The following is a 23534-nucleotide window of genomic DNA, read 5'->3' as shown; positions in this document are numbered from 1 at the left end:
AGACAGACAGACAGACAGACAAGAATTCATTTTTATAAGATAGAGAGATATACAGTACAATGTTGGCACGGCACCGAAAATGATGAGAAATGGAGCTTAGTATCTGATTTATGTGCAACTCCAGGTACTTTTGGTGCTGAGCCATTGTCTTTATTCTGATGAGTCTATGAATAACTGTAGAATTTGCAACCTGTTGTTTCTAAGTAAATGCCCATTCAGATTGTGAGGTGTCTGCCTAAGGCCTCTTATACATGACCATGACTTTTGTTCTGCAATTGCAAATCCAGAATTACAGACTAAAGTATGGACACATGAACAAACACACGACCACATTTTTCGCAACCGTGTGTCTGTATCGTATCCAAGGACTGCAAATTATGTCCTACTATTTGTGGCATTTGTGGCACAGACAAGTGTAGTGGTTCATACAAGTCTTTGTGCAAATCTGTGTTTGTGGATAACATACTGACATGTGGATTGCAGATCTTTAATTCTGAACAGTAACAACCACTATGGTCGTGTGCAGGAGGCCTAATAATGTGACTCCTAAAAGCCTTCCATAATATATCTACCAAGATCCAACATAAAACTTTGACTTTATTTAGGAAAAAAAACTGTACACTTCTGATTTTTCTTAAAAGAAAAACAAAAAAACAATCATTGTTAAAAAGTTTTAAGCAGGTCTTTGCAGTGAAATAAACTTCCTTTTTGTGACAATTGTTTTACTGTATAATCCAATCATGCTTGTTGCCATCTTGGCCATTAATCAATTTTTTTATAGTTAAGACACAAGTAGAGAAAGTCCAAAAATATTTTAAGGGAAGATACCTGCCTTTTTTATACACACTTGGCTGTTGTATTAGACAAAGTAATGACAAGGGCTGAAAAATTATCCTATTTTGGGAACATGCAAGTGGAAATGGTTTGGTGAAATTTGTGGCAGTGTGTCACATTAAGAAGTGAAAAAGAAAAATTGGTTTACAAAAATTTGCAAAAATTATCATTTTATCCATCCTTTTATGGATTTATTGGCAACAAAATGCCACAGCAACATGATGCTGATATTGGAAGTAGCAATTATTTTTGAGGGTCTTTTTTTCATTATGCCAACAATGTGAGAGTGGCAACTATCGTATATGAAGCAAATTCTAGTAAAAAATTGTATCAGATAGTGCACTTGGTTGAAAAGGAAAGAAGTAGCTTCAAAAATATAGTCTTTTTTTGGGACCAAGTGCTGCACCAACATGGTGGTGTTGAAGAAATGGTTTTTATTCTGTTTTTAATGTGGCAATAGTGTGTCAGTAGTAAATACAGAATTTGGAAAATTAAAATTATAGCAAAATGTCAGATCGACAGTGTATCTAGTAGAAAAGTAAAGTGGCTTTTTGGAAAAAATGTCAAAAATTATCTTTTTGAACAGAAGTTGCACCAACATGGCAGTATTACAAGAAGCTATAGGTTTTGTTTTTACTTTATTTATTTTTTTTGTCTACAGAGAGATAGTGGTGAAATAAAAATTACAGAATTTGAAGAACTTGTGGCAGACTGGCAGTGTGCATGGATGACAGGGGAAGTCCCCCTTCCCAAACTCCCACTCCCACTTGTTGCATCCTAAATCTTTTAAATATTCATGTTGAGAGTAGGGTTGAATGATCGTGTTCGGAAAAAATCAGATTCCGATCAGCGATCGAAAAATTTCACGATCGCGATCGGAATTCCGAACACAGTCTTTTTATGTGGGATCGGTGATCTTTTCCCACAATGCTTTGCTTAGCCTTCACACTGAGTATACGCTGTATACTCAGTGTGAAGGCTCAGCTGAAGTTCCATAGGAATGAATGGAAGCAGCCGGCACACAGCCTTAACCCCTTGCGCGCCGGCTGCCTCCATTCATTTGAATGGGAGGCTAAACTAAACATCTCTAGCAGCTACTTACCTCTAGAGATGGCTGCTCCGGTGCCCTCCTTCTTGTCCTCGCTGCCGCTCCAAGCTGCTCTTCGTGACTCGCTGCCCCGCCGTTAGTGTTTAAAGCGCTAGGTAGGCGGGGCTTGTGGCTTAGGAAAGTGTGGGTGGGTACAGTGCCGGGAGACGTGATGTCTCCCCTCCCAGTACCCGCCCACACTCTCCTAACCCTCCCACACTCTCCTAACCTGGGAGGCGGGGGGCAGCGAAGGGAGAAGAGCAGCGGCAGTGAGGCAAAGAAGAAGGAAGGTACCAGGCACCGGACCAGCCATCTCTGGAGGTAAGTGGACACCAGGGGGGACTAAGTAGCCAGAGGATTAAAAAAAAATCCTCTGGCTACTTTAGTGATTTACTACACAGGGTGGATTCTAACAATTGTTAGATTCCATGCTGTATAGTGAATAGGATTGCTTTTAAAATCCAATCTCCGATTAATAAAAAAATCCCATTGACTTGCATTGGGATCGGAATTAGGATCGAGATTGGGTTCAAATGAAAAATGATCGGAAATCGGATTTTAAAATCGATCCTGAAAAGTCAAGATCGGCTCAACCCTAGTTGAGATCTATTGTAAAAGCAATACAAATGAAAATATATATAGTTTTTCTTGCATTTTAAAAATAATATATAATGTTTAATGTCTCAAATCGTGCTTTTGATGTTAAAAAAAAGTTCAGAAAACCCACCTCAGACCATAACATGCCCTCTAGTTATCAAATACTCACTTAATCATCAAGGTAAGCAGTATGAAATAGACAACTATTTGCGGGATCTGATCCATTCACTTGGTGCTTTGAAGACCACCTTACTAGTGCTTACACTATGACAATACACATCCAGAATGCAGACATAATCTAAGTCTTCCAATTATAGAGGAGTTTCAGAGATTACAGTCTGATATTACATCTCATTAAGTGATTTTGTGTGAATAGAAATTACATGCCTTCTCATGTTACTTCTGAAAGTTATCGCAAAATGGTGAAGTTGAGTGGGGACTTGATAAATATACAAACTTGTTGGGGGTATTTTTTTTTTTTATTATTATTAATTTTAAAAAAAAAGCATAACACAGGTATCCTTTTCTTCAGTTCTTGACAAGGCTAAAATAAAAACAATTTCTTAAGTTACAAGAACAAGCATGTTGTATATAACCACCTAAATTATCCGCAAAGTCAGGCGACGCCTGTCTGCTTCACATCATCCTATTCTGTTCTCTGTCAAAAATAAACACAAGTTCTTAAAAACCACAATGTTTCTTTCTTAATTCTACTTAATTCTTTGATCTTTATTTCATTTTACCCATTGTTACATATTGGCAACAAAATAAATACCTTACAGAACTACTCTGAATAGCTGGATTGAAAGTACAGATACCTAATAATTCTATTAGTTTGCCATGCCACTTAAGACCTTAAGGCTACGGCTCCATATAGCGGGCCACAGAAGAAAACGCATCACATTTTTTCCAGCAGATTTCCTCTGCGGACTTTCTTCTTCAGTTATACCTAAAATATTACACCTGCGTTTCTGTAGGTATAATTCGCAGTGGTTTTGGACATTGCAGCATTTCCACTACACATATTTTTCTGCTATTTTTTTTTCTTAGAATCTCATCCACTTTGCAAGGACTCTAAAACGACTGTAAGGCCAGGACTACAGAACGTAAATGTATCTTTTTCCATATAGGTAAAATTGAAGCAGCATCACAATGACTGTGGTTCTACTGTCACATGCTCACATGATGTTTCTGTGTTCTGGAGTATAGTACAGTATCTCAGATGGTGACTATGTCAAAGTTTGCATTGTAGGGGTGCTAAAACACTAACAAACCTCTTAAATGTCAAAGTTACTATTGATTATGCAATTTAAAGACTTAAATGGATACAATATGTGTTATAGTTGACATCTTCTACTGAGGGTGCCATTCAGCTCTGGATCCTGCACCATCATGTTACAGTAATAGAATATCAGACTGTGCAAACTGCTTCCTGTCCACAACATAATAGTAGATCATGGGGTAAGAAGTGGAAAAAAAAAAATCGGAACATAGCACAGGAAGTTCAATCTGAAATTAACTTACAATATCTTAACCCCTTCCCGACATGCGCCGTAATAGTACGGCGCGTGTCGGGTCTGTAACTATGGCGACCGCCCGGGAGCCGGGCAGCCGTCATAGCCGCCGGGTGTCTACTGCTTTAAGCAGTAGACAACCGGCTCTAATGCCTCCGATCAGTCCCCGGACCGATCGGAGGCATTAACCCCTCCGGCGCTGCTGTCAAAGGCGCCGGAGGCGCCATTTTCCCGGCGGCGCATGGGCGCCGCCATTTTGGCAGGGATCGCCGGCTCCTGGAGCATGCTCCAGGGCCGACCCCCCATTGCCATGACAACCGGGAGCCTTGTTAAAGGCTCCCAGCCGGTCTGCAAATTCTCTCTTTTGCAGGCTGGTGTATGCAGCCTGCAAAAGAGATGATGATTTTTTGCAATGCATTAGCATTGTAATGCATTGCATTAGTGATCAGACCCCCTGGGGTTCAACACCCCTAGGGGGTCTAATAAATGCAAAAAAATAAATAAAAAAAAAGTAAAAAAAAATATAAAAAAATATAAAAAGTATTAAAAGTTCAAATCACCCCCCTTTCCCTAGAACAAATATAAAAGTAGTTAAAAACTGTGAAACATATACATGATAGGTATCCCCGCGTCCGAAATCGCCCGCTCTACAAATCTATAAAAATATTTTTCCTGTTCGGTAAACGCCGTAGCAGGAAAAATAGTCAAAAGTGCCAAACCGCCGTTTTTTCACTGTTTTAATTCTGATAAAAATTTGAATAAAAAGTGATCAAAGCAATAACATTTCCCGAAAATGGTAGAACTAAAAAGTACACCCGGCCCCGCAAAAAAAGACGCCCTATGCATCCCCGTACACCTATGTATAAAAAAGTTACGGCCGTCGGAATATGGCGACTTTTAGAAAAAAAATTTTTTAACACAGTTTTGGAATTTTTTTTAGGGGTCAAAATGTAAATAAAACCATATAAATTTGGTATCCCTGGAACCGTACCGAAACACAGAATATAGGGGACATGTCATTTTGGCTGCAGAGTGAACGCCGTAAAACCAAAGCCCGTAAGAAAGTCGAAGAAATGCATTTTTTCTTCAAATCCACCCCATTCTGAATTTTTTTCCTGCTTCCCAGTACATTATATAGAATAATTAATGGTGGGATCATGAAGAAAAATTGTCCCGCAAAAATTAAGACCTCATATGACTCTGGGAGCGGAGAAATAAAAAAGTTATGGGGTTTAGAAGGAGGGGAGTCAAAAACGAAAAACGAAAATCAAAAAATGCCATCGGCGGGAAGGGGTTAAAGTCCCCACAAAAATGTGGTGTCAAAAGAGTTAGTAACTCTCTGCCTGAATTTTTCATGTTTGTCTTATGCTTCTATGTTGTTTTATGACACAACCCTCAAGCCAAGGGCATAACTGGCAAAGACTGGGCTTTAGGTTGAGCATGAACTTGGTAGTCTTGCAAGTTCTTGACAATTATAGAGATCAAAGGATGAAAATAGATTACATATGTTTGTCAGAGAGAGATGCATAATAAGTAGGTAGGCCAAATGGAGGTAGGTTGGTAGTGTGTGGATCTAAAGATTGGTGCTAGACAATTATTCTAGCAACTGGGCTTCACCAAACATTCATAGTGAGGATAGTATGGCGGGTTGGGTGAGTTGTGTTTGTGTCAAAGGTGAAGTGGGATAGTGGGGTGAAGAAGGTAAGAGAACGGGTAGGTTGAAAGAGTAGAGGACAACTCGAGGGCATGAGTATATAATAAAGGGGACGTTGGAAGGGAAACAAGAGGGGTAGTGGTGTAGGGCGAGAAGGGGGGAAGGGGGGCAGGGAAGGGAGAGCGGGGGAGTTTTTTATGAAGTTCACTTTAGTGCACTGGAGAATAATTAGGTTTAATGAATTAATGAATGAATCCATTCTTTCATTCTTTAATAGAAACAAGACACAGGTGTTTGTCTCATCACTACACGGTTAGAGCACTTACAATGCCTTGCAGGACAGATTGTGTGTATAGTCAGTGACATTTGCAGCAGTTGCTGGCAGCAGCACCTAAGAGCTCTTCTCCATACTCCAGTATAATGGGCTTCTCTACACACAAAGACAGGCAAAAGAAGGATCCAGAGACAGGTATGAGACCCTACACCTTCCCTGGTACCAGAGGTGCCCATATCTAACCACTTTCTCCCTCTCTGGGAGAAGCATGGCTCCTTCAACAGTGCTTCAGGCCTGGAATCCCCTGACACCATCATTTTTAACAGCAGGCACTTGCTCTTGCTCTGTGCTGCCACCTCCAGTGCCATTCTGATCCCACTGCAGCTTCCGGGACCTGAGACACCCTCTCATCCATGGCAAATATGTCTTCATAGCCTCTGTCCCTGGCTCTTATACCCCCATCTAACACTGGAACCGAGTGTCCATCTTGCCTTCTTCCTTCCACATCAGGCTGTACACCAGGCACCACTGCTCACTGACCACTGTTCACATAATGAAGCCACAGGGGATGATTAGGCCTCATATCTGGGCCTGCTGGCTACTCCACCACTCTCCTAGTCCTGCCTAGACTCTGATTGGGTTATCAGCCCCAGGGCCACACTGCAAATGAGGCGAGGTAAGGTGTCGGCCTCAGGCGGCACTTTCAGAGGGGGCGACAATTTCACCATTTTATTTATTTTTTTACTTTTTGTTTTATAAACTAGCCCAAGACCAAGGCCGTTCTAAAAACAGATTGAGCGGCCCTGTCCTGGGCAAGCTTAGACATCTGTGATAAGATGTCATCACGCCTCCTGCGCTGAGACACAGAGGTCTTATGCACGGCAGGGCTAAGAAGAGGAGATGGCAGCGACAGCACGAGGCTCCATCAAGGCATCACAAGGTAGGTAAGGATACTTTTTTTGTTTGTATTTAATAGGCTGCCCCCCACTTCTGCTATAAGATGCAAAAGAGGGAAGCAGAAGTGGCTGTGAGCAGGCCCAGGCCATGAACCCCAACAACTACTACTATTATTATACTCGGGGATCTTTTCAGACCCCTGAGTATAATAATCAGAGACCCAGGGGAGGTGAAGAAACATAAAAAACATTGTTACTAACTCACCTCTCCTGGATCCGATGTTACTCTTAGCAGGTTTCAGGCCTGTATGGTAATGTCCCAGACGTCACGTGGATCATGTGACGTCTGGGACATTACCATAAAGAGCCAAAGCCTGTGCTAGGAGTAATATGAACATTTCTGTAGCTATTATTGACATGCTGTGGTATACACTATTTAAAGGGAAGTCCCTGACCAATAGGGGCGGTGGCCATGACCTCATGCCCATGGCTCATGCTCAGTAGGGGGGAAGTGGCACTTAGCTTGTGAGCAGCTCCAATACATCTGAGCATGCTCAGTAAGGTGAAAGCTGGATGGTTAGACCGATCCGCAGGTGGCACTGTGCGCTATGATAGCAACCTGCGGGACCCAATCCTAAGAGCGTTCCTCTTTATGTTTTATCTGAGATATTGGAATACAAGGGGCCTATAATTGGCCTGACACAGGAGCTCTCAGCTCTCTGGTTCTGCCCCTATACAGACTGTAGAAAAGATCATTTTTGTTAAATATTCAAGCATGGGGAGAAATGTCCTCTCTGTGGTTTTTCCTGGCTTTTCCCCACACAACTTATCCATGGTGATATGTCATTTTCTAATTCTATGTGGCAAGAAATATGTCAGCATAGGCAAGCCTAGAGGGAATGAGGCAGCTTTTTCCTCTTAGAATATAACTTCTAGGCTTGCCTATATAGATTAATCTCTTGCAACACAGAATTAAGGAATGATTTGTCAAGATGGAGAAGCCTAGTGGTGAAAACCTCGGCAGAGTAATACGTATCTGTTTTCTAAACGAAAGTACATTATTAATGCTAAGAGTTAATATATGATAGTATATACTACTATGTCTAATCAAGAATATCAAGTGTTATTATTAACATATCTAATAGAGATGAGCGAACACTAAAATGTTCGAGGTTCGAAATTCGATTCGAACAGCCGCTCAATGTTCGTGTGTTCGAACGGGTTTCGAACCCCATTATAGTCTATGGGGAACAGATACTCGTTAAGGGGGAAACCCAAATCCGTGTCTGGAGGGTCACCAAGTCCACTATGACACCCCAGGAAATGATGCCAACACCTCTGGAATGACACTGGGACAGCAGGGGAAGCATGTCTGGGGGCATCTAACACACCAAAGACCCTCTATTACCCCAACATCACAGCCTAACAACTACACACTTTACACACTCAATACCACCTCTCTGACAGTAGGAAAACACCTTGAAACATGTGTATTTGGCACTTGCAGTGAGGAGAGCTTGTCACCAGCAGTGAATTTGGCCCTTGTAGTAAGTTGAGGTTGGCACCAACATTTGTTTTGAAAATCAGGGTGGATTGAGCCTCTAACCAGCAGAGTTTGGGCAAATTCATGGTGGAGGGAGCCTCTAAACACCCCAGTTTGGGCAAATTCATGGTGGAGGGAGCCTCTAAAAACCCCAGTTTGGACCAATTCATGGTGGAGGGAGCCTCTAACCAGCCCAGTTTGGGCAAATTCATGGTGGAGGGAGGCTCTAAAAAACCCAGTTTGGACCAATTCATGGTGGAGGGAGCCTCTAACCAGCCCAGTTTGGGCAAATTCATGGTGGAGGGAGCCTCTAACCAGCCCAGTTTGGACCAATTAATGGTGGAGGGAGCCTCTAACCAGCCCAGTTTGGACCAATTAATGGTGGAGGGAGCCTCTAACCAGCCCAGTTTGAACCAATTCATGGTGGAGGGAGCCTCTAAACAGCCCAGTTTGGGCAAATTCATGGTGGAGGGAGCCTCTAAAAAACCCAGTTTGGACCAATTCATGGTGGAGGGAGCCTCTAACCAGCCCAGTTTGGACCAATTAATGGTGGAGGGAGCCTCTAACCAGCCCAGTTTGGACCAATTCATGGTGGAGGGAGCCTCTAAACAGCCAAGTTTTGGGAAATTCATGGTGGAGGGAGCCTCTAACCAGCCCAGTTTGGACCAATTCATGGTGGAGGGAGCCTCTAAACAGCCAAGTTTTGGGAAATTCATGGTGGAGGGAGCCTCTAACCAGCCCAGTTTGGACCAATTCATGGTGGAGGGAGCCTCTAAAAAACCCAGTTTGGACCAATTCATGGTGGAGGGAGCCTCTAAACAGCCCAGTTTGGGCAAATTCATGGTGGAGGGAGCCTCTAACCAGCCCAGTTTGGACCAATTAATGGTGGAGGGAGCCTCTAAACAGCCCAGTTTGGGCAAATTCATGGTGGAGGGAGCCTCTAACCAGCCCAGTTTGGACCAATTCATGGTGGAGGGAGCCTCTAACCAGCCCAGTTTGGGCAAATTCATGGTGGAGGGAGCCTCTAAAAAACCCAGTTTGGACCAATTCATGGTGGAGGGAGCCTCTAACCAGCCCAGTTTGGGCAAATTCATGGTGGAGGGAGCCTCTAACCAGCCCAGTTTGGACCAATTAATGGTGGAGGGAGCCTCTAACCAGCCCAGTTTGGACCAATTCATGGTGGAGGGAGCCTCTAACCAGCCCAGTTTGGACCAATTAATGGTGGAGGGAGCCTCTAAACAGCCAAGTTTTGGGAAATTCATGGTGGAGGGAGCCTCTAACCAGCCCAGTTTGGACCAATTCATGGTGGAGGGAGCCTCTAAACAGCCCAGTTTGGGCAAATTCATGGTGGAGGGAGCCTCTAAAAAACCCAGTTTGGACCAATTCATGGTGGAGGGAGCCTCTAATTAGCCCAGTTTGGACCAATTAATTGTGGAGGGAGCCTCTAACCAGCCCAGTTTGGACCAATTAATGGTGGAGGGAGCCTCTAAACAGCCCAGTTTGGGCAAATTCATGGTGGAGGGAGCCTCTAACCAGCCCAGTTTGGACCAATTAATGGTGGAGGGAGCCTCTAACCAGCCCAGTTTGGACCAATTAATGGTGGAGGGAGCCTCTAACCACCCCAGTTTGGACCAATTCATGGTGGAGGGAGCCTCTAACCAGCCCAGTTTGGACCAATTCATGGTGGAGGGAGCCTCTAAAAAACCCAGTTTGGACCAATTCATGGTGGAGGGAGCCTCTAAACAGCCCAGTTTGGGCAAATTCATGGTGGAGGGAGCCTCTAAAAAACCCAGTTTGGACCAATTCATGGTGGAGGGAGCCTCTAACCAGCCCAGTTTGGACCAATTAATGGTGGAGGGAGCCTCTAAACAGCCAAGTTTGGACCAATTCATGGTGGAGGGAGCCTCTAAAAACCCCAGTTTGGACCAATTCATGGTGGAGGGAGCCTCTAACCAGCCCAGTTTGGACCAATTAATGGTGGAGGGAGCCTCTAACCAGCCCAGTTTGGACCAATTAATGGTGGAGGGAGCCTCTAACCACCCCAGTTTGGACCAATTCATGGTGGAGGGAGCCTCTAAACAGCCAAGTTTGGACCAATTCATGGTGAAGGGAGCCTCTAAAAACCCGTTTGGACCAATTCATGGTGGAGGGAGCCTCTAACCAGCCCAGTTTGGGCAAATTCATGGTGGAGGGAGCCTCTAACCAGCCCAGTTTGGACCAATTAATGGTGGAGGGAGCCTCTAACCACCCCAGTTTGGACCAATTCATGGTGGAGGGAGCCTCTAAACAGCCAAGTTTGGACCAATTCATGGTGGAGGGAGCCTCTAAAAACCCCAGTTTGGACCAATTCATGGTGGAGGGAGCCTCTAACCAGCCCAGTTTGGACCAATTAATGGTGGAGGGAGCCTCTAAACAGCCAAGTTTTGGGAAATTCATGGTGGAGGGAGCCTCTAACCAGCCCAGTTTGGACCAATTCATGGTGGAGGGAGCCTCTAAACAGCCCAGTTTGGGCAAATTCATGGTGGAGGGAGCCTCTAAAAAACCCAGTTTGGACCAATTCATGGTGGAGGGAGCCTCTAATTAGCCCAGTTTGGACCAATTAATTGTGGAGGGAGCCTCTAACCAGCCCAGTTTGGACCAATTAATGGTGGAGGGAGCCTCTAAACAGCCCAGTTTGGGCAAATTCATGGTGGAGGGAGCCTCTAACCAGCCCAGTTTGGACCAATTAATGGTGGAGGGAGCCTCTAACCAGCCCAGTTTGGACCAATTAATGGTGGAGGGAGCCTCTAACCAGCCCAGTTTGGACCAATTCATGGTGGAGGGAGCCTCTAACCAGCCCAGTTTGGACCAATTCATGGTGGAGGGAGCCTCTAACCAGCCCAGTTTGGACCAATTAATGGTGGAGGGAGCCTCTAACCACCCCAGTTTGGACCAATTCATGGTGGAGGGAGCCTCTAAAAAACCCAGTTTGGACCAATTCATGGTGGAGGGAGCCTCTAAACAGCCCAGTTTGGGCAAATTCATGGTGGAGGGAGCCTCTAAACAGCCCAGTTTGGGCAAATTCATGGTGGAGGGAGCCTCTAACCAGCCCAGTTTGGACCAATTAATGGTGGAGGGAGCCTCTAACCAGCCCAGTTTGGACCAATTCATGGTGGAGGGAGCCTCTAAACAGCCCAGTTTGGGCAAATTCATGGTGGAAGGAGCCTCTAACCAGCAGAGTTGTGGGAAAGCAGGGTGGAGGGAGCCTCTAACCAGCAGAGTTGGTGGAAATCAGGGTGGAGGGAGCCTCTAACCAGCAGAGTTGGGGGAAATCATGTTGGAGGGAGCCTAGTATTAGCAGAATTGTGCAACGCTTATGGTGGATGAGTATGAGGATGCGGAGGAATTGGAGAGGTTGAGTACAGACATGGAGTTTCATGTTGGGGTGCTTTACACAGGTGGGCACAAAAATGAAGGCTCTATCCAGTGGTGGTTCATTTTTATCAAAGTGAGCCGGTCGGCACTCTCAGCTGACAGACGGGTGCGCTTGTCAGTGATGATGCCACCGGCTGCACTGAACACCCTCTCAGATAGGACGCTGGCGGCAGGACAGGACAGCACCTCCAAGGCATATAGGGCAAGTTCAAGCCACAGGTCCAACTTCGACACCCAATACGTGTAGGGCGCAGAGGGGTCGGAGAGGACAGGGCTGTGGTCGGAAAGGTATTCCCGCAACATGCGCCTATACTTCTCACGCCTGGTGACACTAGGACCCTCCGTGGCGGCACTTTGGCGAGGGGGTGCCATCAAGGTGTCCCAGACCTTAGACAGTGTGCCCCTCGTTTGTGTGGACCGGTGAGAACTTGGTTGCCTACTGGAGGAACTGCCCTCCCTGCCGCCACTGTCACATGCTGGAAACATCTCCATCATATTCTGCACCAATTGCCTGTGGCAAGCATTGATGCGATTGGCCCTCCCCTCTACCGGAATAAAAGACGAGATGTTGTTTTTATACCGGGGGTCAAGGATAGCAAAGATCCAGTACTGGTTGTCCTCCATGATTTTGACAATACGCTTGTCGGTTGTAAAGCACCCCAACATGAACTCAGCCATGTCTGCCACAGTGTTAGTTGGCATGACTCCTCTGGCCCCACCGGAAAGTTCAATCTCCATTTCCTCCTCATCCTCCATGTCTACCCATCCGCGCTGCAACAATGGGACGATTCGAAGTTGCCCGGAAGCCTCCTGTATCACCATCACATCATCGGACAACTCTTCTTCCTCCTCCTCCTCCTCCTCCTCCTCCATTAAACGCAGTGAAGCGGACAGATGTGTGGACCTACTCTCCAGCTGTGACGGATCGGATGCTATCCCTAACTCCTCTGTGTGATCTGAGTTATCCCTGATGTCAATCAGGGATTCTCTCAGAACACACAAGAGCGGGATTGTAAGGCTCACCATCGCATCCTCAGAGCTCACCCTCCTTGTGGACTCCTCAAAGACCCGTAGGATGTCACAAAGGTCTCTCATCCATGGCCACTCATGGATGTGAAACTGAGGCAGCTGACTTTGTGGCACCCTAGGGTTTTGTAGCTGGTATTCCATCAAAGGTCTCTGCTGCTCAACCACTCTATTCAACATCTGAAACGTTGAGTTCCAGCGTGTGGGGACGTCGCACAAAAGCCGGTGTTGTGGCACATGCAGGCGTTGCTGGAGAGATTTTAAGCTAGCAGCGGCTACTGTCGACTTGCGAAAGTGGGCGCACATGCGCCGCACTTTCACCAGTAGCTCTGGAACATTGGGGTAGCTCTTTAGGAAACGTTGCACCACTAGGTTGAAGACGTGGGCCAGGCATGGAACATGTTGGAGTCCGGCAAGCTCCAGAGCTGCTACCAGGTTCCGGCCGTTATCACAAACGACCATGCCTGGGCCCAGGTGCAGCGGCTCAAACCATATTGCCGTCTCATCGAGGAGGGCATCCCTCACCTCGGAGGCAGTGTGCTGTCTGTCCCCCAAGCTGATCAGCTTCAGCACAGCCTGCTGACGTCTACCAACGCCAGTGCTGCAACGTTTCCAACTCGTAGCTGGGGTCAATCTAACAGCGGAGGAGGAGGCGGTGGCGGAGGAGGAGGCGGTGGCGGAGGAGGAGGCGGTAGAGGAGGAGGAGGAGGGGGGTGTTCTTCTCGTGTCCCTGCCAGGAATGTTAGGCGGGGAGACGAGGTACACCGGGCCAGTTTGGGAAGCAGTCCCAGCCTCAACTACATTTACCCAGTGTGCCGTCAGTGAAATGTAGCGTCCCTGTCCGCATGCACTTGTCCACGCGTCGGTGGTCAAGTGGACCTTTGTGCAAAGCGCGGAACTAAGGGCCCGCCTGATGTTGAGTGACACGTGCTGGTGCAAGGCGGGGACGGCACACCGGGAGAAGTAGTGACGGCTAGGGACGGCATAGCGAGGTGCCGCAGTTGCCATCAGGTCCAGGAAGGCGGGAGTTTCAACAAGCCGGAACGCCAACATCTCCTGGGCCAGCAGTTTAGCGATGTTGGCGTTCAAGGCTTGCGCGTGTGGGTGGTTAGCAGTGTATTTCTGCCGCCGCTCCAATGTCTGAGAGATGGTGGGTTGTTGTAAAGAAACGCCTGATGGTGCCTTTGATGGTGCAGGAGAAGGAGATAAGACAGGACCAGGGGAGGATGAGGTAGAAGTCAACAAAGTGGCGGAGGCAGATGAAGTGGTGTCCTGGCTCGTCCTCTGGAGTGCATCGCCAGCACAGTCAGCAGTGGCAGTGGCAGAGGCAGAGGCAGAGGCAGTGGCAGTGGCGTGAACGGCAGGCGGCCTTTGTCCTGCCGTTGCTGCCTGCCACTGATTCCAGTGCTTGGATTCCAAATTACGGCGCATTGAAGTGGTGGACAGGTTGCTCTTCTCAGAGCCCCTAATCAATTTCGAGAGGCAAATTGTGCAGACAACACTATATCTGTCCTCGGCGCATTCCTTGAAAAAACTCCACACCTTCGAGAAACGTGCCCTCGAGGTGGGAGTTTTTCGGGGCTGGGTACGAACTGGAACATCTTGGGAGATTCCGGGTGTGGCCTGGCTTCGCCTAAGCTGCTGACCTCTGCCTCTGCCTCTAGCTACCCTTTTTGGTGCTGCACCTGCCTCAACATCCACACTACTTTCCCCGCTTGACATCCCCCCTGTCCAGGTCGGGTCAGTGTCCTCATCATCCACCACTTCCTCTTCCAACTCCTGTCTCATCTCCTCCTCCCGCACAATGCGCCAGTCAACTGGATGCCCTGACGGCAACTGCGTCACATCATCGTCGATGAGGGTGGGTTGCTGGTCATCCACCACCAAATCGAACGGAGATGGAGGAGACTCTAGTGTTTGAGCATCTGGACACAGATGCTCCTCTGTTAGGTTCGTGGAATCGTGACGTGGAGAGGCAGGTTGAGGGACAATGAAAGGAGCGGAGAACAGCTCTGGGGAGCAGGGACAGTTTGGGTTATTGTTCTGTAAAGCTTCGGAATTTTGGGAGGAAGGAAGACAAGACTGTTGGGTAATAGGAGGAGAGGAGGCAGAGTCTGACTGGCTGCTGGACAATGTGCTGTAAGCGTTCTCTGACAGCCATTGCAAGACCTGTTCCTGGTTCTCGGGCCTACTAAGGTTTGTACCCTGCAGTTTAGTTAATGTGGCAAGCAACCCTGGCACTGTGGAGTGGCGCAATGCTTGCTGCCCCACAGGAGTAGGCACGGGACGCCCTGTGGCTTCACTGCTACCTTGCTCCCCAGAACCATTCCCCCGACCTCGCCCACGGCCTCGTCCACGTCCCTTTCCGGGAGCCTTGCGCATTTTGAATTCCTAGTTAGAAATTGGCACTGTATACCAGTAGTAAAAATTGTGGGTGCACGTAACCCCAATATATTCTTTGAATTCCCAGTCAGACACTGGCACTATATGGCAGTAGCAAGAAATGAGGGTATTTGTATTCCCAATATACTCTTTGAATTCCCAGTCAGACAATGGCACTGTATACCAGTAGTAAAAATTGTGGGTGCACGTAACCCCAATATATTCTTTGAATTCCCAGTCAGACACTGGCACTATATGGCAGTAGCAAGAAATGAGGGTATTTGTATTCCCAATATACTCTTTGAATTCCCAGTCAGACAATGGCACTGTATACCAGTAGTAAAAATTGTGGGTGCACGTAACCCCAATATATTCTTTGAATTCCCAGTCAGACACTGGCACTATATGGCAGTAGCAAGAAATGAGGGTATTTGTATTCCCAATATACTCTTTGAATTCCCAGTCAGACAATGGCACTGTATACCAGTAGTAAAAATTGTGGGTGCACGTAACCTCAATATATTCTTTGAATTACCAGTCAGAAACTGGCACTATATGGCAGTAGCAAGAAATGAGGGTATTTATAACCCCAATATATTCTTTGAATTCCCAGTCAGACAATGGCACTGTATACCAGTAGTAAAAATTGTGGGTGCACGTAACCCCAATATATTCTTTGAATTACCAGTCAGAAACTGGCACTATATGGCAGTAGCAAGAAATGAGGGTATTTGTATTCCCAATATACTCTTTGAATTCCCAGTCAGACAATGGCACTGTATACCAGTAGTAAAAATTGTGGGTGCACGTAACCCCAATATATTCTTTGAATTACCAGTCAGAAACTGGCACTATATGGCAGTAGCAAGAAATGAGGGTATTTATAACCCCAATATATTCTTTGAATTCCCAGTCAGACAATGGCACTGTATACCAGTAGTAAAAATTGTGGGTGCACGTAACCCCAATATATTCTTTGAATTCCCAGTCAGAAACTGGCACTATATGGCAGTAGCAAGAAATGAGGGTATTTGTATTCCCAATATACTCTTTGAATTCCCAGTCAGACAATGGCACTGTATACCAGTAGTAAAAATTGTGGGTGCACGTAACCCCAATATATTCTTTGAATTACCAGTCAGAAACTGGCACTATATGGCAGTAGCAAGAAATGAGGGTATTTATAACCCCAATATATTCTTTGAATTCCCAGTCAGACAATGGCACTGTATACCAGTAGTAAAAATTGTGGGTGCACGTAACCCCAATATATTCTTTGAATTCCCAGTCAGAAACTGGCACTCTATGGCAGTAGCAAGAAATGAGGGTATTTGTATTCCCAATATATTCTTTGAATTCCCAGTCAGACAATGGCACTGTATACCAGTAGTAAAAATTGTGGGTGCACGTAACCCCAATATATTCTTTGAATTACCAGTCAGAAACTGGCACTATATGGCAGTAGCAAGAAATGAGGGTATTTATAACCCCAATATATTCTTTGAATTCCCAGTCAGACAATGGCACTGTATACCAGTAGTAAAAATTGTGGGTGCACGTAACCCCAATATATTCTTTGAATTCCCAGTCAGACACTGGCACTATATGGCAGTAGCAAGAAATGAGAGTATTTGTATTCCCAATATACTCTTTGAATTCCCAGTCAGACAATGGCACTGTATACCAGTAGTAAAAATTGTGGGTGCACGTAACCCCAATATATTCTTTGAATTACCAGTCAGAAACTGGCACTATATGGCAGTAGCAAGAAATGAGGGTATTTGTATTCCCAATATACTCTTTGAATTCCCAGTCAGACAATGGCACTGTATACCAGTAGTAAAAATTGTGGGTGCACGTAACCCCAATATATTCTTTGAATTACCAGTCAGAAACTGGCACTATATGGCAGTAGCAAGAAATGAGGGTATTTATAACCCCAATATATTCTTTGAATTCCCAGTCAGACAATGGCACTGTATACCAGTAGTAAAAATTGTGGGTGCACGTAACCCCAATATATTCTTTGAATTCCCAGTCAGAAACTGGCACTATATGGCAGTAGCAAGAAATGAGGGTATTTGTATTCCCAATATACTCTTTGAATTCCCAGTCAGACAATGGCACTGTATACCAGTAGTAAAAATTGTGGGTGCACGTAACCCCAATATATTCTTTGAATTACCAGTCAGAAACTGGCACTATATGGCAGTAGCAAGAAATGAGGGTATTTATAACCCCAATATATTCTTTGAATTCCCAGTCAGACAATGGCACTGTATACCAGTAGTAAAAATTGTGGGTGCACGTAACCCCAATATATTCTTTGAATTCCCAGTCAGACACTGGCACTATATGGCAGTAGCAAGAAATGAGGGTATTTGTATTCCCAATATACTCTTTGAATTCCCAGTCAGACAATGGCACTGTATACCAGTAGTAAAAATTGTGGGTGCACGTAACCCCAATATATTCTTTGAATTACCAGTCAGAAACTGGCACTATATGGCAGTAGCAAGAAATGAGGGTATTTATAACCCCAATATATTCTTTGAATTCCCAGTCAGACAATGGCACTGTATACCAGTAGTAAAAATTGTGGGTGCACGTAACCCCAATATATTCTTTGAATTACCAGTCAGAAACTGGCACTATATGGCAGTAGCAAGAAATGAGGGTATTTGTATTCCCAATATACTCTTTGAATTCCCAGTCAGACAATGGCACTGTATACCAGTAGTAAAAATTGTGGGTGCACGTAACCCCAATATATTCTTTGAATTACCAGTCAGAAACTGGCACTATATGGCAGTAGCAAGAAATGAGGGTATTTATAACCCCAATATATTCTTTGAATTCCCAGTCAGACAATGGCACTGTATACCAGTAGTAAAAATTGTGGGTGCACGTAACCCCAATATATTCTTTGAATTCCCAGTCAGAAACTGGCACTATATGGCAGTAGCAAGAAATGAGGGTATTTGTATTCCCAATATACTCTTTGAATTCCCAGTCAGACAATGGCACTGTATACCAGTAGTAAAAATTGTGGGTGCACGTAACCCCAATATATTCTTTGAATTACCAGTCAGAAACTGGCACTATATGGCAGTAGCAAGAAATGAGGGTATTTATAACCCCAATATATTCTTTGAATTCCCAGTCAGACAATGGCACTGTATACCAGTAGTAAAAATTGTGGGTGCACGTAACCCCAATATATTCTTTGAATTCCCAGTCAGACACTGGCACTATATGGCAGTAGCAAGAAATGAGGGTATTTGTATTCCCAATATACTCTTTGAATTCCCAGTCAGACAATGGCACTGTATACCAGTAGTAAAAATTGTGGGTGCACGTAACCCCAATATATTCTTTGAATTACCAGTCAGAAACTGGCACTATATGGCAGTAGCAAGAAATGAGGGTATTTATAACCCCAATATATTCTTTGAATTCCCAGTCAGACAATGGCACTGTATACCAGTAGTAAAAATTGTGGGTGCACGTAACCCCAATATATTCTTTGAATTCCCAGTCAGAAACTGGCACTATATGGCAGTAGCAAGAAATGAGGGTATTTGTATTCCCAATATACTCTTTGAATTCCCAGTCAGACAATGGCACTGTATACCAGTAGTAAAAATTGTGGGTGCACGTAACCCCAATATATTCTTTGAATTCCCAGTCAGAAACTGGCACTATATGGCAGTAGCAAGAAATGAGGGTATTTATAACCCCAATATATTCTTTGAATTCCCAGTCAGACAATGGCACTGTATACCAGTAGTAAAAATTGTGGGTGCACGTAACCCCAATATATTCTTTGAATTCCCAGTCAGAAACTGGCACTATATGGCAGTAGCAAGAAATGAGGGTATTTGTATTCCCAGTCAGACAATGGCACTGTATACCAGTAGTAAAAATTGTGGGTGCACGTAACCCCAATATATTCTTTGAATTACCAGTCAGAAACTGGCACTATATGGCAGTAGCAATAAATGAGGGTATTTGTATTCCCAATATATTCTTTGAATTCCCAGTCAGACAATGGCACTGTATACCAGTAGTAAAAATTGTGGGTGTATATAGCCCCAATTCTATTGCTAGGGGACTTGCAGGGTATTTCTGGGGTGAAGGTGGGGGGGCACACCGTTGGAACGGGTATCGGGGTATATATCGGGTATACGGGAATACACTGACAGTGTATTCCATTCAGGATCCTGGGAAAGCTGGGTTGCGGCGATTGAGCCCGTCAGTGCCACGTTACACTGACAAGCTTCTCCCTGGAATTTAGCTCTTACAAGAACTGTTGGTTGTCTTCTCCTTCCTATCCTAGCCTGTCCCTGCCTACCCAGAATCTAAGCCCTAGCTAGCTGGACGGAAACCTCCGTCCTCGGTGAATTGCAAGCTCAGAATGACGCGAAGCTGGGCGGCGCTGTTCTTTTAAATTAGAGGTCACATGTTTTCGGCAGCCAATGGGTTTTGCCTACTTTTTTCAACGTCACCGGTGTCGTAGTTCCTGTCCCACCTACCCTGCGCTGTTATTGGAGCAAAAAAGGCGCCAGGGAAGGTGGGAGGGGAATCGAGTAATGGCGCACTTTACCACGCGGTGTTCGATTCGATTCGAACATGCCGAACAGCCTAATATCCGATCGAACATGAGTTCGATAGAACACTGTTCGCTCATCTCTAATATCTAATAATCTCTAAATGATGAGGTAGGTTATGAAACCATTATATCTCTTGACACAGACTATTAACAAGGAATCAGATGTATTAATTATGTTAAACGGATTATACAGGATTGGAAAAAACATGCTTCATTTAAGATGATGACAGCCATGTCTATTTCCATACAACCTATTTTGAAGATTAAAAATCTGTCCCACATAGTTATGTATTAAAACAAAATTACATTTTGAATTTTTGGACCTGGGCTGATAACTCTGGACAACTTTTCAGGAAGAAGTGTCTGCCAAAGATGTAAAATCTATTAAATTCATCTGCTTGTATCTAAGCTTCCTTTTCTAATTTTTAATGCTGCTCTATCTATCTATCTATCTATCTATCTATCTATCTATCTATCTATCTATCTATCTATCTATCTATCTATCTATCTATCTCTGTCACATTATACCTTACTTAGTTTTATTGTATATAAGATATATAGAATGTTACTAAACAATGTTGCACCACCGTGCTGTGGGTAAAGTAGTGTCTATGTAGCATATTTGTTAATGTGATGTTGTGTAGCTTTTTTCTCTTTTTAACCATAATTAGCATTCAAGCTAGGCTCTTTTAATGAGATGAAAATTAAAGTTTCTGCATGTAATACCATATTTTCATGCCTGCCATGCTTCAAGAGTTTTTGTGAATAAATACTGATATCAATAGACTTCCAGAAAAAAATCTCCATCATAAACAACAAAAAAATAAATTCTGTGCATGTGAATTTTTAAAATATACTAATGATAAGCAGAATGTAGAAATGTTTATATTTTAAGGCAGCGGTAATTGAATGAATGCTGAATGCATATTGATGCAAATGCATATATTATAGAGATCATATAGAACTTTCTTGCTATCTTTTAAAAGTATTTAAAGGGATTTTTTCACAAATGACTTTTCTTACCTGTCCATGGGATAGGTGAAAGTGCCTATTTGCTGGGAGCGCCACCTCGGGACTCCGCTGATTACTAGTACGGAATAAAGAGTCTACCACTCTATACACAAGTTCAGTAAGGAGGCGTTTGAATGCTTCAGCTGAATGGACTAACAGAAACAATAAATAGACAATAAAGATAGAGGCTGGGCACATGCTTTGCCACCAGGGCAACCATGTTACCTGGGAGGTATGAAGATTGTAAGCGCCTGACCTGTCTATAGTTTTTAAAATGATCTGATATTTACTGCCTGTAGTGTGAATTTGACCTAGGAGGAATGGTGTACAATGCCCATAAACAGTATACAGGATTGGAGGGTGGGGGGGCTATGCCCCTGTGTTCGGTGCCATATACAGGATTACAGGAATGGTACTGTGCACTGTCTATATAGATGATGCAGGATAACAAGAGTACCACTCATAGCTAAAGAAAGTAGTGAGGGGGGGGCTTGTTTTTTTACATTAAAATCTTTATTAGTTGTTTCAAGGGAAAAAACAGCAATACAGTCAATACTACAACATAAAAGTGGCTAGGGGGAGTGTAACAAAGAGGAGGAAAGGAGGACAAACATCAATTGGGAGAGGTTTTTAGGGAAGATGAGAGTAGAGGGCAACAACAAACCCTGACGCAGCAGAGTAGCATCAAGTAATGATATAAAGTTCAGTGTTTTTAGACAGATTAACTTTGTAATTGTTAAAATAACTGTATTTGGCAATTTGACAGAGGATAGAGGGAATGGTGAGTAAAGGTTGTGTGATAAAGAGCAGGGCATCATCCGCAAATGCTGATATTTTAAAGTGGAAGGACCCAATTTGTAAGTCTTAGATGTCCAGATTACATCTTATTGCTAATAATAAATGTTCCATGGGCAGTGCATAAAGAGGAGACAGTCTTGCCATTTGCCATTGTGATTCATCATTCACTTGGATTTGAACTCATGGAGATGAATAAGAAGCTCATATACTGGAAAGCATAGATTTCAAGGAACTTCCAGTCCACTTTGTCAAAGGTCTTCTCCACATCCAGTGAGAGCAACATCATGGGGCTTTCAGAATGGTGAGCATGGTGGACGGTGGAGAAAACTTTCAGAGTGTTATCACAAGCCTCACTCTGAAGAATGAAGCCCACTTGATTTGGGTGTATCCAGTTGCCCATCTCACTGCTGAGTTTACTGGCTATCAGCTTGACATTGTTAGGAGGGGCCGTGGCCTCCGCTGTGCTGTGCTGCTGGTTCCGGCGCAGGGTAGGCCGGAAGCCTCCACTGAACTTGAATTGTTTTGTAAAGAGGAATGGTCCAAAATACCTTCATCCAGGATCCAGGAACTGATTAAAAGCTACAGGAAGCGACTAGAGGCTGTTATCTTTGCAAAAGGAGGATCTACTAAATATTAATGTCACTTTTCTGTTGAGGTGCCCATACTTTTGCACCGGTCAAATTTTGGTTTAATGCATATTGCACATTTTCTGTTAGTACAATAAACCTCATTTCAATCCTGAAATATTACTGTGTCCATCAGTTATTAGATATATCAAACTGAAATGGCTGTTGCAAACACCAAAATGTTTAGAATTAAAAATGATTAAGATTAATAGGGGTCCCCAAACTTTTTCATAGGACTGTATTTAATGGAAACTGGCTCATATGCTGCCAGAGTGCCCAGACACCTATTATCTTTCCCAACAGCCATTCCTTAGAGTGACTGTATGAGGGCCCTAAAGATAATTTCTTAAATCTGCTATACAGATACACAGAATATTAGATTTAACTATAGTTAGAGCTATTTTACTCTGCAATCTCCATAGATTACAGAGTACAATATTGACTATACTGATCTGTATAGCAGCCCTAATGAATGCTGTAGTACAGGGGGTGGTTGGAAGCTGTCGTAAGGAATGGGCACCACCCACTGTATACACAGATTAAGTAAACAATATCAGTACTTCTCCCTGGGCCTCCTGCACTGCAATCTGATATTTCATTTCAATGATTCCCTCATTGGGCAGTCAGTAATTCCTAGTCTTACTATGACCCCATTTAACTCCCTGACTGCAGGGACCCCTTCACTAGAGTAAAGCGACTCTGCACTCTGCTTCAGGTAGCCCCCGAGAAATGTCACATTGGGATTACTAAAGTTCATTAGCCAATAAACTCTAGCAACCACATAATATGATGTAAATTAGCCAATGAAATATCATTAACCAATTTACTCCATTAGAGGCAGCATTAGACTGATTATGATAACTGTGTTGCTTATGTTTTAATGATATATTTTTTGTTTCTCTTTCTGTGTTTTATTTTTCCAGATGTGTTAATAATAGAGATGAGCGAACAGTGTTCTATCGAACTCATGTTCGATCGGATATTAGGCTGTTCGGCATGTTCGAATCGAATCGAACACCGCGTGGTAAAGTGCGCCATTACTCGATTCCCCTCCCACCTTCCCTGGCGCCTTTTTTGCTCCAATAACAGCGCAGGCTAGGTGGGACAGGAACTACGACACCGGTGACGTTGAAAAAAGTAGGAAAAACCCATTGGCTGCCGAAAACATGTGACCTCTAATTTAAAAGAACAGCGACGCCCAGGTTCGCGTCATTCTGAGCTTGCAATTCACCGGGGACGGAGGTTTCCGTCCAGTTAGCTAGGGCT

Source organism: Leptodactylus fuscus, chromosome 4 (assembly GCF_031893055.1).
Source record: "Leptodactylus fuscus isolate aLepFus1 chromosome 4, aLepFus1.hap2, whole genome shotgun sequence".
Classification (NCBI taxonomy): Eukaryota; Metazoa; Chordata; class Amphibia; order Anura; family Leptodactylidae; genus Leptodactylus; species Leptodactylus fuscus.
Note: the sequence above shows the minus strand (reverse complement) of the source record.